The sequence below is a fragment of the Pelmatolapia mariae genome, linkage group LG8 (genome assembly GCF_036321145.2).
Source record: "Pelmatolapia mariae isolate MD_Pm_ZW linkage group LG8, Pm_UMD_F_2, whole genome shotgun sequence".
NCBI classification, from domain to species: Eukaryota; Metazoa; Chordata; class Actinopteri; order Cichliformes; family Cichlidae; genus Pelmatolapia; species Pelmatolapia mariae.
This window is the reverse complement of record NC_086234.1, coordinates 10,095,147-10,105,809: the sequence shown is the minus strand read 5'-3', so window position 1 is coordinate 10,105,809 and position 10,663 is coordinate 10,095,147. Positions and strand designations below refer to the sequence as shown.

At 37.6% G+C, this 10,663-nt stretch overlaps 1 long non-coding RNA gene across 2 annotated transcripts; it reads right to left on the bottom strand.

Annotated features, from left to right (window-relative positions):
- Positions 1 to 3,751: 3,751 nt before the first annotated feature.
- LOC134633751 (uncharacterized) lies at positions 3,752 to 5,993 on the bottom strand. 2 transcript variants are annotated; one of them, XR_010573776.1, is made up of 6 exons: positions 5,743 to 5,993; positions 5,329 to 5,431; positions 5,064 to 5,198; positions 4,918 to 4,950; positions 4,430 to 4,613; positions 3,752 to 3,958 (listed from the first exon to the last, which is right to left on the bottom strand). It is a non-coding gene; the product is annotated as an uncharacterized LOC134633751 (long non-coding RNA). The 2 variants fall into 2 exon arrangements; XR_010094784.2 differs by having other exon boundaries at positions 5,064 to 5,215; positions 5,743 to 5,986.
- Between the last annotated feature and the right edge of the window lie 4,670 nt (positions 5,994 to 10,663).

Here is a 10,663-nt window from a genome sequence, read left to right as displayed (position 1 = left end):
ATGTGAATTACCCCAGCCTACAAAATCATCATAATACACGTAAATATGCAACCATAATGAAACTTATACACTTTATGCAGGTGGATAGTGTCTGGAAGATGTGTGTAGTAGTAGCCTCATTTCTTAGACATGAAATAGCTGACGTTGTTTTTTAATCATGCATTGATGTAAATACTTTTTTCTGTATACGAACACAACTTGTCCTCAATATTTATCTATTTATTTAGATTAGAAAACGTTTTTTTTAGTGTGATTTACTTTTACTGAAACCTGTGATTCATAGATTTGTATTAGACCTGACTAACATCATTTTCCTAGTCTACAGGATCATCATAATATCATTAGTCATCATCAGCATCATTTATCTCAAAAAAGTGAAATAAGAGTAAAGCTTCTGAGTGAACGTCTGGGTTTAGATCAGAATGGTTCTGCTTTCTTAAAAATATCCAGTCTTAATTTTTGCTTTTACATTTTATTTTATGTAACTACAGACAAAAACATAAAAATAATGAAGTCATCCTTCCCTATAAAAACACAGAAATTGGTTCTACCAAAATAAAATATTACATATAAAAGCATTAGCTTTTATATGTAATATATGTTTTTTGTTATATGTTTTCAGTCACTGAAAAGACGTTAAAAAAACCTATTTGTTCACAGTTTGGTTTCACACTCTCAGACCTACACACTGTAGCTGTGCTTGTTGAACACAAGAAGGAAGCAAAGTCCAAGTTGTGCTTTGTCACTTTTACGGCATACAATACACACGATACTGCCAAAAGAACTTGAAATGATGTAAGATCTACAAATAAATAAGACTAACAGGAAAGACACAAGAGAATATTTAACATAAACTGTGCTACTTTTCATCTGAAAGAAGGAGGAATAAAAAAAACCCATAATATACAATTAATACAAGTCATCTTTAAGTGAACAGTGAAACCATAACCATATGAGGAGTTACAAATACAAAAAAATAAGGAGGAGGAATGTTTGAGAGGGTCATGAAGGAGCACAGACTCATTTAACCCTCATATCTCATCAAGGTTATTATGTTGTAGTTAACTGAACTTGAAAAGGTTTTAGTCTTCATCAGCTTCACCTAATGTGACAACAGTTGTTACAACTAACGTTTCAACACATTTAATAATGAGCACATGGGGAACATTTTCTTTATGTTTGCCAAACACTGAAGTCTCCTCAGTCAGATCTTCAGACAGTGGAAGCTCTGGAGATGAAGCAGTCGACAACTTCAGGGGCTGCAGATTAAAAAGCAGAACAGAAAAACACTGATGGTGAGTAAGAAACAGGAAATCTTCTCTGGATTAAAGATTATTGTGTTTTATGTTGCTAATCATTTTCTCTAATCCTGGACTGGAGGTGTTACACATTTATCCTTGTGTTCTGGGGTTCTCAATTTCTATTCTTAACACAGTTACTGTGTGGAAAAAGTTCATGGTTACTATAATCATTCATCATTTCCCTAATGGATAATGGATAACTTTAAAGAAAGCAAACACTCAGAAGCAAAAGGAAAGTCAGTGAATGATTAAAAAGCTGTTCTCTGGAATCCCAGAGTAAAACTTGAAATGAAATGAAAGCTGAAAATGAGCTCCATAGAATCATTTCCTTCACTGGAGGTTTAGTTACGTCAGTCTGACTAGTGAGTTGTTTGGGTTAGGTCAGTTTGTTGGGGTGAGTTTTGGAAAGTTGGGTTATTTCCTGTAATCAAACCTGCTGGGCTGTTTGTCCTTCATCTCCTCTCTTAGGACTGATGGGTCCTGATCATTCAGGCACTTAAATGTGCTGTGCTAACTTAAGACTAACTGCTAATTTTCTGAGCACTCTGTGTGGTTGTATAAGTGGCTGAATAAAGATGATGTTGACTATTTATCACAGATCATTCATGATTGAGTCAAAGTGGTTAATAACCCTATTAAGATGAAGCTATATGGTTTTATATGGGTGTATAAAGCGTATAAAGAATGAAGCACGCTCACCTGCTCATTTCTTTGTCCTCCTAATGGATCAACTCTGTCGCTTTCACTCAAACTCATCATGGAAACATTAACTGGAGGCTCTGGGTTGTTGCTGACTTTGTTACAGAGGGAACATTTAAAAGACTTTGTCCACTTCTCACATTCTTGCACACAGCCGTTACAGAAGCTGTGGCCACACTGCAGCACCGCAGGCTCAGTGCGAACATGTGAACAAAGTGGACAGCAATCCTCAATGAACGCTTCATCACTCCAGCTTAAACCACTGTTGGACTCTTCATCGGCTTGATCTTCAAAGTCTGAATCTTCCAATTCATCATTTGGATCTTTGTGACTCAGGACTTGAGCCCAATCTTGTTCTGTAGCTTCCACAGCATCTTTCTCATTAATCTGTACCGGCTTATCCATAGTTTTGTCTCTGAAAGTATTCTCCTGGTCGCACATTGTTGGATTCTCTCTCGTATGCCAATGAAAACGTAGAGCTGTGGGCTGATGGTGAAAGACCAGAAACAAGACTTTAGAATTAATTCATGAAAGAACATTAATAAACACAGTAACAAATTTACATTTTAATTTAAAATAGATTTAAAAATTGAACAAACTCATTAATTTGATGCTCACCTTTGTTTTTCAGGTTAACTCCAAGTAGCTCCTGGTATTTTCCTGTGTAGAGCTGCTCTTTCACTCTTCCAATAATCAACAACTTCACCTGTTGTTTGATATTTAAAGGGTTGGGTTAGTATCAAAACAGCAAGGGAATGGGGGCGGGGCTCCAGTATGGTAATGCATTTTCTCTTGAATGTGATAGGTCAAAAAAAGTAGACTGAGAAAATAACCTGTCGACTTGCAGGAAATGTGCAGTTTTTTTTCTGGGGAAGACTGAAGGCGGTGTTGTATTGAATATGAATTATTTGACATCATTTATATTAATATGACAACTAATAATAATAAACATCTAACTGTCTTCAACAAAGCAAACATCGTGGCACGCAGCAATCTGTCAAACAAGCTATTTCTGAAAATAACAGAGGCAAATATAATATTATTTCCAGATTTACAGTCCAGTCAAGGGTATTTGGTCAAGTATTGGTTATACAATTCATGCCATGTACTGACATCACTATGTCTGTGGAGTCAGAGAAATATCATTTCAATCCTCACAAGTACACCTGCGTGAAAACAAAGAAATGTCAGCAAGTTCTGGGGAACAAGGAAGTATTTATTTTCCATGGCTGAAAAACATCTGTACAAATGATTTAAGAACACATGTTTCTGTGTAAAAGTTCTTCCTGGTCAACATTTGTCATCACCATCTAGGCTCGGGGATTCCCGTGAACAAGACATACCAGTTCCTATACAAGACAGAAAATAACTGTCTGTTCACTAGAAGTGGACTGTTTTTCTGTGTATCCGGTGCGGACTGACCTACCCAGATAGCAAGGAAACATTGAAACAATGTTGAGTCAATATCAGGCGACGTCATTGAATCAACGTTGAAGTGTGACATTGACCCAACGTCACTCTTGCACCCATTTTTAACGTTGAAACAACGTCAGGTTTTGATGTTGAATCAATGTTGAAACCTGACATTGATTCAACGTTATATTTTCTAACACTGTTGACATTGAAACAATGTCAGATTCTGATATTGAAACACTGTTGAGATATGGTATTGCTTTTCCACCTCTTTCGCACAGTTGCTTTTTATTGAAAAAAACAAAAAACCAAAAAAGGTCAATAGACATGTATCATTTGCAAAATACTTTATTAAAAGACAAAGTTTCCTATTTACATTTCTATGTTTCACGTCACTTTTTATTATTTACTCCGGGATGGGGATGGATGATGTGCGTCCTGCGTGCCACCCGTACGATCTGGATCATATCTGAGCCATTTCTGGACTGCTTGAGCAAAGACCAACTCAGACATAGAGTTCGCCCCTACCTGCTGCGCCAGGCCATCTAGGACAAAAATAGACACACACACAAAAAAACAAAGACAAAAAAAGGGAATTAGAGCACATGAATAAGCTCTTGTTAATTGTCTTCAGCAGGGAGAAAGTATGTAAACTCCTAGGCTGATAAACATGAAAGTCACCAGGCGGAAATCAGCAAACTGCCGCATTTGATTCCCAAAGAGCTATAAGCTGAAAATGTGATATGTCTTAGCATGGCGTGCCGTGTATCCTTTAAAAAAAAAAAAGAAAACATGGGCCCTCAGGCTGTACAAAGTGTACAACCCGAGGACAAAACAAGCCGAAGACCAAAGACTCCATCTCCAGATTAACCGGACATGAAAGTCTTGTTATTAAGAAAGACAAAGTAATATAGCAAAAAACAGACATAGGAAATGTGAAACGCACCCAGCACATCAATTGATCCCTTTATTGTTCACTTTAGGCTCATAAAACTACAATAAATGTTAAAACTTACCAAATATGCATCTGCACAGCGCTGTCTCTTTAAATGCCCTTTTTTGCTTTGTCTGGTCCTTTGTTTTTTTCCCCTGCCCAGTTGAGTACAGAGGCCAGCTCCTTTGTAATGGCATAAACCATTACACGGCGGACTCGCACCTCCAGTGTGGTTCAGCAGCACCAATCAACGCAAAGCGTCTCACCTATAGACACATTTTATGAGATGGAATTAGCGTGTCTCATGTCTTAAATGTGTATGCAAGTGCCTGTGTGTTTACTTCATGTAATTGATGATAGAAACATGTCATTTAGTTTTCCCTAAAGCCTGATTTTCAAGTCATACAAAGAATAAACCAAAGTATTGGCAGTGCAATGTATTTCTATTCCCTTTTGTTGGATATTCATTTGTTAGTTCTTGTAACTGCTAAAAGTGTTTACTAGTTTTTGCCTGTTACATATATTTGTTATACCATGTAAACTGTGAAATTCCAAGATTTTCAAACTTGCCTTGTAATAGTGGCCTCACAGAGTCTCTGGAATCTACAGAAAAAAAAAATCACAACAAGATGACATTCAGGAGTATAAACTGGTGTTTTGAAGATAAGAGTACAATGACATTGTGATGCAGCTTTAAAGCTTTTTAAAAAGCATACCATCTATAGGGAAGACATCAGACTCTGCATGCTGGCGAGATCGCAAAGCTGTGTCGGTTTGTGCCGGAGTGGCGAAAGGTGCCGGGAGCTGGGTGGGGCATTATGATGGTTGCTATCAGTGGGCTGGGGGGCAGACTGCGGAGTGGTGAGGGCTGTTTAGAAAAAGATAATTTTTTAAGTATTTAAGAATACAGACAACTTGTCAAAAAAGTTTCCTCGTGTCAGACACAGATATGTACACAGACACTAGACAGTATTTTATTACCTGGTATTTTCACTCGAGGGGCCTGGGGAAACCGTTTTTTTGTAGGCTTTCCCCACAAAAAAACTCATCCTCTGAGTCCGTATATGTGTACAGGGGATTTGGTCTAAAGAAGAGAAATTAAAAACGGTCTTAAGTAATTGTAAATATGCTTTTGGCATATTGTTTCCTAAAGTTAGTTTGATTTCTAACAACACACACAGGAAACAGAGATGTGCAAGAAGGTGCAGTATACAATGAATTTTTCAAGTGCACAAGTGTACACGGCTTTGCATTTTTAAAAAGTTTACAAACTTCCACTTTTTGGACTATATTATGTGGCGATATTGCAGTATGCAAGCACCACAGATATGTATAAAAGACAAGATCATAAATTCTTAACAATCAAAGATATGTTTGTGAATAAAAAAGTTTTACTTGTGCTTTCTTTTAAGACTGGTCTGAGTTCCAGCTTCGGACTGAAGGTCAGACATATCACAGCGTTCACGTGGATATCTCTGAAGACTGCGTTCTGCTTCGTGAAATGCGCCTGGAAATACAAACACAATGTACGGCCAGACATACATTACGTGTGGACAAAAGGTGCAAACGCATAGAAAAATCAGCGGTTTCAAAAATACGCTGGTACGTGTGGACGTAGCCTTATTCATTATTTAAGGCACAAACGGAAAGTCATGTACGCGTGCAACGTAAAGTTAGGTGCGCGTACAACGTACAGTCACATGGGCATGCTGCGTGAGCTTTCAAACTGAGTCTAAAGTTTTCGTGTGCGAATTGAAGCGAGTGCTCTCCAGTCATCAAAAGTAACAAAGTCATTGAACACGTTTATACAGTTAACTTTACGTTTATCAATCATATATCACAGATTTAGAATTTTTTGTAGTACTAAGCAACTACAGAGCGAAAGTCTGGGTCAAGCGCCGAAGCGACGGCAAGAAGAAAGGAAACCTCGAAGCGTTAAAGCTAGCTTTGTAAGGGAATATAACAAAGAAATTATGAAACGAAAATGTTTTCTTTGTTGATATACTTTGTTCGCAGTGCAATTTATTTGTTGCCGGATTGTAAGAAGTAGACACAATTTCGGGCTCCCACATTTTGTGGGAGCAACGTAAATAACAGTAAAAAACTCGTTAATGTACAACATTAACGAGTTTTTTACTGTTATTCAAATGCAAACATGGAAATAATGAGTAGGGGAAAAAAAATCATTCATTCTTACCTTATACTAATCGTGGTGCAGGCCAGTGCAGTGCATGAACTGATGCCTTCTCCGGTCAATTCCGCTGAGAGTAAATCAAATGTCCCGCTCTACTGTAGAAGACAATGAATACCTGGGGGGATGTACCAATGTGAGAGGGGTGCTGCGGAATAGTCCAAGTGATCGCTGCTTTAATTTCCCGGTCAACTATACATAAATTGCACGTAGACACGATTTTTTAAAGCTGGTGAACTAGACCAAGTCATTGATAACAAATGAACAATAAATCTACTTTCTCTGGTACTTTATACCCGATCAGTTGCAAAGCAATTTAATGCTCAACTACAAATCGATGGTTTTTGATGGTGACCGGAGCCGAATGATCGTCAACTATAAATAGACGCTTTCTCGACGTTGTTGTTGTCACCTGGTCGACTATAAATAGATCAAATATCAATGACAAAAAAACAACGGTGAATCAACATTGTTACAACGTCTCTATAGTAAGACCGTCGGTTTACCACAGTATTTCAATGTTGTTACAACATTGGCATTTCAACCCCGACCATATACGACGGTTCGGATGAAAAATCAACATAGATTCAATGTCGTCTTGCTATCTGGGTAAGCTTCTTACTGACAGCTCTGAACATGTGATATATTTTCTTTTAATTAATATAACAGCTAATAATAATCCACAACAAACTCTCAAAAAAAAAAGCAGAGTTGGGCTCAAAACTTCCCATGGGTGTTCAAATGAGAAATCCTGTGAATGCCATAAAACATGGCCCCACAGTGGGGGGATCGAGCATTCAGATTATGCCTTTCATTTTTGAACCATCACTGAGGTGCATTTATTCACAGCAGCTTTGTTTGAAATAATGGGAAATTTATAGCTCGTCATTTGTCTGCAGCTAAAAGAAGAGAAGACCACCCCAGCAATGGACATAAAGTGACAAGAAGTCAAAGCCAGGGGCGGGTCTACAGGTGGGCAAGGGGGGACAACTGCCATCCTGGTGTAGAGCCTTGCCCCCACCCCCAACTTTTATGTCCTTGACTCTATTTACATATAGAGGATTTTCACATCAAAATCTTTTCTCTGTTCATAATTCCATCATGACACCACCTCCTGAAATTCAGCCCCAAATCATGTCAGTCTCCAGATGTTTTACAGATTGATGTAGACACTGGATTAATAAAAACCATTTTATGTCTCTCAAACTGTTGTTTTTGCCATGTTTCATCCATTTGGCTGAAAAATTGGAACAAATTAGTCATTTTTGCAACAGGCTGCTAAATATAAATTGATTCTTTGCTAAGTTATCTGTTATGTGTTGACACAACATTGGCTAATCACTAGTTAGGTGCCTTTTTATGATTAAATCATTTATAGGTCAGTGTTACATGGTACAACAAGCAAACAAACCAAAGATTCCCCAGAAAAGGGTCAGATTCAAAAATCTTTGAAAGCCCTTCAGGAGAGGTACAGGAGAAAAATAACAAGAAACTCTGGCTCCTTGGAAGCAAAATATAAATAAATGAGGGATGATTCAAAAGTTTTGCACAGTACCACATATATGTACTGTTACAAAAGTGGAAACCTATATTACACATGGTAAAAGCCTAAAATACAAAAAGCAGAACTGTAGGCTTCATTCTGTTAAATGCTTTGCTTGTGTGGATTCGGCTGAATGTTAACAGCAACAGTGAACATCGCTAATATGGTCAGATTAGAAACATAACTATGATTGTGCGTATCAAAGCCCTACCAAGCAAACCTTGTTCCTTGTTCCTTAAAACTTGCTCACATTACGATAAGTGGGTCAGCAAAGGGACAGAAGTGTTGCACTGCGATCAAATATCTCTTGAATGTGATTGTCAAAGTCTGCAGTGCCAGTAATGGACTGTTTCCGCAAACAGTAAACAGATCAGTGCACTCTTTGCTCCTCTTCCTCCTCCCTGCTCTCCTGTGGTTTTTGGTGTTGTCACATGACTCAGCTGTGGCTGCATATAGTGAATGAGAAAAAGCCGGAGGGGAGGTATTTCATGGCTGCAAGTAATAACCTTGTTAAGATGTAGGCATGTAGGAAGGAAATTTGATACTTTGGCAACAAAAGCAACTTGTATAATAACTTGAAAAGCTGTGAAAAAGAAAAGTTTTTTGCTAAAAGATATTGACGGAGGAGGAAAGAAAACCTTCAGATAGACCCAGACCCCACAGAGTCCTTCCACAGAGGCAAGAAATATCCAGCTAGCTCACATAGTGGTGAAAATATTGTTAATTGTCATCATAATTGATTACCTGTAGACTATATTCAGACATTCCCTGCTAATCCTACATAAGCTGCCTTTGTAAGTTAAAAGCATCTTTATCAGTACTTGCTATCAGCAACAATGGCCGTGTATTTACTTGGGATTGGATCCAAATTTTGCAACATCACATATCACACACACCACTGTTTCAAACCTTCAAATGAAATGTTTTCTTTGTAAAAAATTTCCTGTTGCAGTTATCATTGTCACAGTCTATTCCAATGAACCGATCATACCAGTTACTATATGAAGCACAAACTTACATGTCTATTCAGTTGAAATGGGATATTTTTCTGGGTATATGTTGCTGACTAAAAGCGACCATTATTGACCTGAGCTTCATACTGACAGTTTTTTATATTAATCCGATAACTAATAATAATCCACAACTGGCTATCTTCAGCAAAGCGCACATCATGGCACGCAATAAGCTGTCAAACAAATTCACAAAACTACATGGTCATGTTAGTTAATGCTTAATGGCCAAACTATGTGTTAACAGCTGAAGGGGATGTGTCCTGCATTAAATACTGATGGAGGACAAATAAAAGAGAGCAGATATTCCCCAAAATAACTTGTGACCAGCAGAAGACCCACGTCTGCTGTTTCAAAGTTTTAAAACAAAAATAGGCTCGTTTTGCTTCATTTGTGGTCTCGCTGCTTCTTATCTGGAGCATCACTGTGGGTGATTCTCAGGAAACACCTCCCACACACACAGGACAGGGAACCAGTTGAGGACAAAATATTGACCATAAATATTGACCATTCAGAATATTTATCTGAAGTTCATATGACCAGTCTGAGCTGAGACAAAATTATGAGGGTATCTTCGGACACTGATGCTGGTTATTTTTTCTTTTCCACAGTTTCCTGTGATTTGATTTCGTTTTTGTGCAGAAAGAATAATCAGATTCATATTAGAGTATTTGGAAACCAGAGAGGATAATGATGTGTTTCTTCTTGATTAATCAACATGAAATTTCCCCTTGTGGGACTAATAAAGGTATATCAATCAATCTATCAATCAATCAATTAGAAATGTTAATTTGTGGCGCTGTAATTAGAAAACAGGTAATTTAAGTATTAAATAGTCTGTAAATGTTCTAGACTTGCATTACGTAGAACAAGGTGCAATAGACTGTCTTAGATATTTCCTTAAAATCATAAATGAAACATGAACAATACAAAAAATTCCAACTTTGTCATGACATTTGTTGTCACCATCTAAGGCCGGTACAGTCTAATGAACTACACACACCAGTTACTATAAGCAGGAACTAGTCTCTCTGTTCAGTGGAAGTGGACTATTTCTCTGGGTATAAGATGCAGACAGAAAGTGTTTCTTAATTCACCTGAGCTTCTTACTCACAGTTCTAATCCTTGAAATCTTTTACATTTATATGATAACAAAGCACACATAAAACACAAAAATCTGTGTGATATAAATGATTTTTAACACTAATAGTTGTAAATTTACAAAACTACAGCATGTTAGTTCATGCTTGATAGCTTGATAGAACGAGTGCAGGTGTCCTGATACTAGAGCATCTAGCTAGTGCTTCTGAAGAGAAGCAATCATACAGGGAGTAACATTTTTATATGTGGCAGGTCATTTCAAATGCAACGTTTATATCAGGTCAACAGACATCAGCAAACATGCAAACTGTTTGTGTGCAGTTTGTCACACAGTGTGTTGCTAGCTAAAGGTCCAGCTGCTGTACTTTCCAGGGAGAGAGATAGTATGAGAGCAAACTTCACTCAAAGCTCGAGAAAGATTTAAGAAAAACAGGACAGGAAAGGAAGATATATTTAAAGGGAAGAACTGCT